The sequence below is a fragment of the Mandrillus leucophaeus genome, unplaced genomic scaffold (assembly GCF_000951045.1).
Source record: "Mandrillus leucophaeus isolate KB7577 unplaced genomic scaffold, Mleu.le_1.0 Scaffold261, whole genome shotgun sequence".
Lineage (NCBI taxonomy): Eukaryota > Metazoa > Chordata > Mammalia > Primates > Cercopithecidae > Mandrillus > Mandrillus leucophaeus.
In genome coordinates, this window is record NW_012102710.1 from 2,716,375 (window position 1) to 2,723,961 (window position 7,587).

The window sequence follows — 7,587 nt, forward strand, 5'->3', positions numbered from 1 at the left end:
GACATAGTTCACAGTAATGTCTACAATTCTGATAACGTCTTCTAAGTGGTTTCCTAATGGAAACGAAGCCAATTTTCTTTTGTCTAGTCTGTGATTAAGGAAACTAAAACTGAAGTATAATACACAAATATTCCTCATATTAAAAATGAAGAACATCAACAATAAGAAAAAACAGAATCACAGCTCAGAGGGAGTGGTGAAGCCAAAAACGCAACTGTGTTGCAACATCTGGATAATCCAGACATTCTTAATAGTTGGCAATGAGAAAGCTCAGATAGCAGTCAGCATTACTGTTTCAACAGTGATGATCAGAAGCCTTGGCAGTTCAACAAATTCATTGCACTTTACCACAAATCTGCATTGTTTATTCTCAGCGGTAGCTGTCTTGCTCTAAAATCTTCATGGAATTTTGCTCTTTAACATCAAAAGTATTCAGCTAGCTATTTAAACTATTGGATTTTGTAGTAGTAATACAAAAACAGGCTAAATAAACCTAATGAATTTTGTTCTTAGAGGCCTAATATTAGTCACTGGCCAATTTTGAACAATTCAACAAGAATACAGTTATTGAAACATGGTGTATTCTGTGAAGCGCCTTCTCCATGTTAACCCCAAACTTGTATCATTGAAAGTGGTTCAAAATCTCCATTTCAGTCATTTCCAAAGGGAATACCTTCCCGCAGAGCCCAACAGACACAATATTACAGAATCTGTTCACATGGTTACTAATTGTTGTGTGTCTCTGGGATGTTTTTATCCATTTCCCAAATTCTTATGCTGTGCCATCTTCTTGGCCACTGTCTTTTGCTTCTGGTTGAATCAGGTCTTCTGGAAACTCAGTCTCAAAGATGGAGCAGATGCTAAATGACTGAGATATACCCATAGAGTTGGAACCTAAAGGCAGACACAAAAATATAAGGTGTGATTCATGCCCATCAAACCTATGAATTGTTTCTGCAATTAGGTTTTCATTTCCACTGAATAGCTCTACAATTCTTTGACAGCTGTGATTCCATTGACTTCAGGGTAGTTTAGCAATGGGAATTGGCTGCAGTCTCAAGTCACCATCTGTTCAATCCTCATGTCCAGCTTTCTCCTGAGTGGCTTTACTTTCTGAAACCAATCAGCAGAATTGAAATATATGTTGTCATTTTACAGCATCAAGTTTGGTGAATCCATATATCTGTCATAACAGTATAAAATTTTAGTTGAGGGTTTAAAGTTGTTGGTTGTTTAGTCATCTGATTTACCAAATTCTTTAATCTGAAAAAGCAGATCAAAGAACCTCTTTCAAATTTTTCACTGACTTAATCATCCACCTATATTAAATACACAAAATTATATTTCAAGTTTTTTTAAAGTAAGTAGTACTAAATATGCAGAACATTTACAGCCTTTATCACCTCCTCCATTAAAATATGCAATAAACTAGTTTTAACAAAATTCAGAGCCCTAACTCTCTTGATGCTTGGGATAACTGAAACCAAGTTCACCAATGTACTCTTGTGACTCGTATTCATTACATATCTCTTCTTTTATTCCTTCATCATAGGTCTTCATATAATAATTGAATTCTACTTTTAGTGCAGACCAAAATGCTTTAATTTCTTATGGGAAGGTAGGTTCACACATTCTATGTCAGTAGGTAGTGTTTATGTTTTGTAGCATCCTCAAGGTAAATGCATTTGACCTCATGTTGATTGTCCCTCTGAGGTGGTCAGACAAGTGAGTAGGGAAGAGCTGGTGTCATAGTGTGCTTTGGGCTGCCATAACAGATGACTGGGGACTGTCACTTTATAAACTGTAACTTTATAAAGAAAAGGGATTTATCTGTCACAGTTCTGGAGTCTGGAAAGTCCAAGATCAAGGCACCAGCATCTGTGGTGTCTGGTGTCTGGTGAGGGCCCTCTTGCTGCCTGCTTACGTGCCAAGTAAAAAGACAGGCAGAGACCAAAGTTATGTCCTTGTATGGCAGAAGAGTAGAAGAGAGTGAACCCACTCCCATGAACACTTTCTACTGTGGCAATATCTATTCATGAGGAAGGAAGCCTCATGACATAAAGACTTCTTATTAGGACCCAACTCCCAATGCTGTTGCATTGGGAATAAGTTTCCAATACAGACGTTTTGGGGGACATTCAGACCATAGCAGGTGGCTATTGGAACTGAGGTTCCTGTGAATGCCCTTGACGCATTGATATCTGATTCTAAACTCTGAAGTCTGCTACTTTACAGAGCTGCAGAGGGGACACCAGGGGAACTAAATCAAAGCCATTCACAAATGGTTTCCTCCAGAAGTCCCTCCTTATTTCTGCAGCTCCTTTTGGATTTGGATAACTGTTTTTACATATCCCTTGTGTTCATATTTGGTAACTCGTTTGCCAGTGATTCTTCACCCTACTTTTCCCACTTGTTTTTGATCCCTGTATGTATATCATGCTTTGTTGAATTGCTTAAAATCTCCTTGTAACTGAAACTAGCCAGGATCCCATTTGGAACCTTGCTGTTCCTGCATGCTGGTGGTTACCCAAAGGGCCATTGTTTTACGCAGGAGAGGCAATGAGAGTCCTGACAGTGTCATGGGAAAGGGGTTGAGCTGAGGTAGGAGTGAGATGCAGATGGTTTCTAGCCATGTTCACTTCCCACTAAGGAAAAGCAGGTTTGTTTGTTTGTTTGCTTATTTATTAGTTTTTATTCTACTTGTGTCTGAGAAGTCAATATCTGAACAAACACTGTGAAGTTAAATTCAGACTGTTTTCTGTCTGGTGTTAAACCAAAACATATTTCTTTGGGTTTCCTAAAATAATACAACATATTAGGATAAGGAGGTTAAAAAACAAGTCTTTAGAGTCAGACACGCCTAAGCCGGACCTGTCCCATCCCTTTCACTACTCCTCTGAAGCCATCAATGCTTAACCTAGGTCCTCAGCCCCTCTGTGTCAGTTCCTGTCTGCAAAATGGGGATAAAAGTAGCACCTACCTCAAAAAATGTTATGAACATTATGTGTAAAATCACATACAATGTATCAAGTCAAGTACATGGAATACTTATGATGATAACAACACACCACATTCTGTTGACCAGGTTTTATTCTCTAACACTTTACATTAGATTTGCTCATTTAATCCTCACAGGTGCTATCTTTGTCTTTACTTTATAGATGAAGAAGCCGAGGTTAAGAAAGATTAATATATGTTACACAAGATCACAAAGCCAGCAAGGAAATGGGCTGGGGTTTGACACCAGATCTCTTTTATTCTGTAGCTTCTGTTCTAAAGATAGTGCTTTAGAACAGAAAAGTAAGGCATCCTGTAGAGCTTTCTATTAAGTGGTGAAGTGAAGGCAGACCTCTAGTGAGAAATTGAATCTGGAAGCCAATTTTCAGATAAGTGTGCTATACAGTGTACCAGGAGGAGAGTGCAAAAATTATTGGTGAGATATTTGAATTATCAAAAGCAGTCCTTCATTGCTATCAGTGTCCTTGATGCTTTGTGTGATTTTCTGCATTGATGAAACAGATATTGGGTGTCTACTCAGTACCAGGTGGTGTAAAGTACCATTGATACCAATAGAGATAATTGTTACCCCAACTCTCACCTTCCTTAGCCCCATTCCCTAAACCACATCTTTTACCATGGCTTTTTAGGGGACCCCATGAGCATTAGCTAAAAAGAAGTTTTCCAGAATGGTATACTAAGAAAAATTTCATTAGGACTTGGGCCTGGGATCAAATCATGCCAATAAAACCTGATGTTTGAATATCTTAAGACTTGGTTTTGTCAGATGTAAAATATGAAAAACTAGCAGGTAGTGAAACATCAGATCTCACCCCACTGTCCGGAGTCAAATCGTGTCCTCCCAAAAACACGTGTTGAAGTCCTAACCCGCGGTATCTGCACAGGTGATCTTCTTTGGACGTAGGGTTTTTGCAGATTTGATTAGATTAATATGAGGTCATTACATTGTGCATTAATTTAATATGACTAGCGTCCTAACAAGGGAAAAATTTGAACACAGACACAGAAACACAGGAATACTATCATGTGAATATACAAAGACATATAGACACAATGAGGGAAGGCCATGTGAAGATAGAGCCAGAGATTGGAGTGATACATCTACAAACCAAGGAATAGCAAAGGCCGTTCGTCTACAGCCACCAGAGACTAGGAGAGAGGCCTGGAACAGATTCTCCTTCAGAATCTCCAGAAGAAATCAGCCCTCCCAACACCTTGATCTTGGACTTCTGGACTCCAGAACTGGGAAACATTAAATTTAGACTGTTTTAGGCCACAAATTTTGTGATACTTTGTTACAGGAGCAATAGGAAACTAAAACATCTGCCAAGTAATGAAGTCAGGAAATAATTTCTTAGGAAATTTAAAGTGATAGATGCTGCAGGAGAGAACCCGCTCTTAGGGGGCCTGCTGCATCAAATAATGGAAGCCAAGTCACGGTGAGTTGAAATCCAGTTCCTATTGGGGATTAGAAGGTTATCTGTTAACAACTTTCTCCCTTAGTCCAATTCTTTCTAGAGGAATGTAATCCTTACGCCCACTAACCCACTGTTTTCAGCTTCTTCAATATGTGCAGTTGTCTTCACCCACCTTTTTTCTTTTTTCTGTTTATCTTTCTACACTACTTTTGCAGTCCACCTGTACCTCAATTCAAACTTCATCTACTTTCCACTATCCTTTATTACTTTAATTTAACTTGGGCACAGATATGCTGCTTCTGTGCCCAATAATTGACTTTGTTCTATTTGTCTTTAAACTTGGCCATGTGTAGGGGTCCCATCAACTCTCACATTTCACTCACTCCTTCTTGAAAAACCTGTTTCAACACTTCCGTAGATACAAAGAAGCTAGTAGCTTAGTTTTGTATCTAATGTGTTTTAAATAGTCCCTAAATGTTTCATTCTTTGTTGAAGAAAGAAGCTAAGGGAAGGGGAAACGAAAGTGCCTTTTCCAAATTAGGTGATTGGTGAATCTCAACAGACCCAAGACGGCTTGATAACAATAGTAACAGCCAGATTCAGACAAGCTGGCTTTGAATTCCCAAATCTCTGCTCTGGCACGGACTAGCTCAGTGCCCTTGCAGGAATTCCATAATTTCCATATGCCAAAATGGTCAGACTGTAAAATGAGGTAACAGTGCTGCCTGTCTTAAAGAATAGTTGGGCTGGGCACAGTGGCTCACGCCTGTAATCCCAGCACTTTGGGAGGCCAAGGTGGGCGGATAATCTGAGGTCAGGAGTTCTAAACTAGCCTGGCCAACATGATGAAACCCCATCTCTACTAAAAATACAAAAATTAGCTGGGTGTAGGGGCAGGGGCCTGTTATCCCAGCTACTCGAGAGGCTGAGGCAGGAGAACTGCCGGGAGGCAGAGGTTGCACTGAACTGAGACCATGCCATTGCACTCCAGCCTGGGCGACAAGAGCAAAACTCCATCTCAAAACAAAACAACAAAAATGTTGGGAAGGTAAGAGGATTAGTAATGCAAGTGTATTTTATGTCTGGTTGTTAGTAAGGTCTCAGTAAATGTTAGCTCTTTCTATTTGTCTCCTAGATTTTTGGCAAATATTTCATTTTTACCATAATGCATTCACACAGTTGTGTTCACTACTTGTTTAACTAAGACCTTTGCATACTTATTTTTATGCAGTCTCTTAATAAGAAATTAAAGCATAAAATTGAAATATAAATCTAATAAAAAACACAATAAATTTTTTAAAATTCCATGCTAGTAAATTTTGATGGATTTTTTTTTTAACTGCTTGCTGCAGTTGATTTTACACCAGCATTTTATGAAGTATATTTTATTTTTTCTAAGAATTCAATTACATCAAATAGGTATACTAGTACAGGCTGATAGCTATACCTAGAAATAACAGTAAATTTTAAAAAGCTTTTTTTTTAAAAAAAAAAAAAACCTTTCAGAGTTACTGTCAAAGCTTTTCCTGTTTGTCGAGATTGTGCACTTTAGGAATGAAAAGAAAAATTGAAATATACTGGAGGGAAGTTATACTCATTGGCATGAAATATCGGAGAAAAGCATGCAAGGAAAGCAGTCCAATAAACCAAGGCAATTCTAGCTCTGGTCATTATACAAACTTAACATTACATTGTGGATATAAATGTCTGAGTGAGTAGTTGATTCCTGCTGCGATGGAGAAAATGTAAAGGGAGCTGATATGCTTTCAAATAGACAATCTTTAGTCCTAATTTGAATAAATTAGGCCCAGAGGGTTTTTATTTGTTTCCTTTGGTGAGGTTTTTTTAAATTTTCTTCTTTTATTTATCTGGTTTTGGAGGGGGCTACTATATGATTTAGCAATTAAACGATTTAAGCTAATTGATGATTGAATGGAAAGATGAGTGGATCAATACATTTATAAAAGTCTGTTTTCTCCAAACATTCTAAAAGACAGATACCATATGTCTAGCATGTAATAGGCACTTGATAAACTATTTTGACTGACTAATTCAATTTTATATATCCTTTCTTCTCCCAGATACCTGGTAAATTCTGCATCCAATAGGCATCAAAGTTGGTTGTTTGTGTACTGTCATTTGGCATGTATCTGTCTGATGCAAAGACAAAGTTACATGAGCCAGAGGCAATGTGAGCAGATTCTGATCAAGATCTACTCCCAAGAAAAGGTGAGGGTACAGGAGGTGGAAGTACTAAAGGAAAGAGGAAACTTCCCTCTTCCCACCACTTACTTTAATGGAGTAAGTCAAGCATAAGACTTTAAAATTAGAAGGAATGAATTTAGTGTCCACGTCTGTCACTTCCTTGCTATAAGATACTGGGCAATTTTCTTAGCTACCCGGAGTCTCATATTTTCTCACTTGTAAAAGGGGAAATACGCTTTCTCAGTGTTTTCCCAGTGGTGAGGATTCAATCAAAGAAATCTCATGAACGTGTGCATTAAACTTTAATGTGCTTTGCAGATATGAGACAATAACCACATCATCCACATCGGATGCAATAGAGAAGGTCAACTCTGTAAACTGTAAAAGCATAAAAGGTTAGAGACCATCCACAGACAACTGAGGTTTAGAGACCTGTGAACTTCATGACCATAGGACTCTGTTGAATGAACCTTTTAACCCTTTGTTTTTAAGCAGTTTGTATAATGTGAAATTAAATAGCAAAGCTTGACAGCAAAAGGAACAACAAAGGTATTTTTCAACATACTCAACCTCTTCCACAGTCATTCCTGTAACTCCCAATCATACTTTTACTAAGTAACAAAAAAGATGCTTTCTTCCTAGCAAAACCCAAACAGCCATGATCTGGACTGTTCCTGGAATCTCAGATGTTGTGTAAGATAGAAATGCATTATAAAACATGAGCTTGCCTCCCCTCAGTGCAGCTTTATTGCATATTTATGCCTGTAGTTCCTGGGTGCTTCTGAGAAGGGAGACATGCTTGTTTACCATTTGGACTGGTTCCATTTCCACTCACCTGTGTGGAGTTTAATCTGAGAACCCCCTTCTGAGCCCCTTAAAGCTTTTTTTTTTTTTTTTTTTTTTTTGTTTTTTCAGAAGGAGCCTGGGGAGTCTACATAAATCCAAA

General features: G+C 38.2%; 1 long non-coding RNA gene across 1 annotated transcript in view; it reads right to left on the reverse strand.

The window, feature by feature from the left end:
- Positions 1-619: 619 nt before the first annotated feature.
- The window catches only part of LOC105542538, a 29,167-nt gene continuing 22,199 nt past the window's right edge, over positions 620-7,587 (reverse strand). The window contains exon 4 of the long non-coding RNA XR_001006482.1: positions 620-894. This is a non-coding gene — a long non-coding RNA (uncharacterized LOC105542538). The remainder of the gene's footprint in view (positions 895-7,587) is intronic.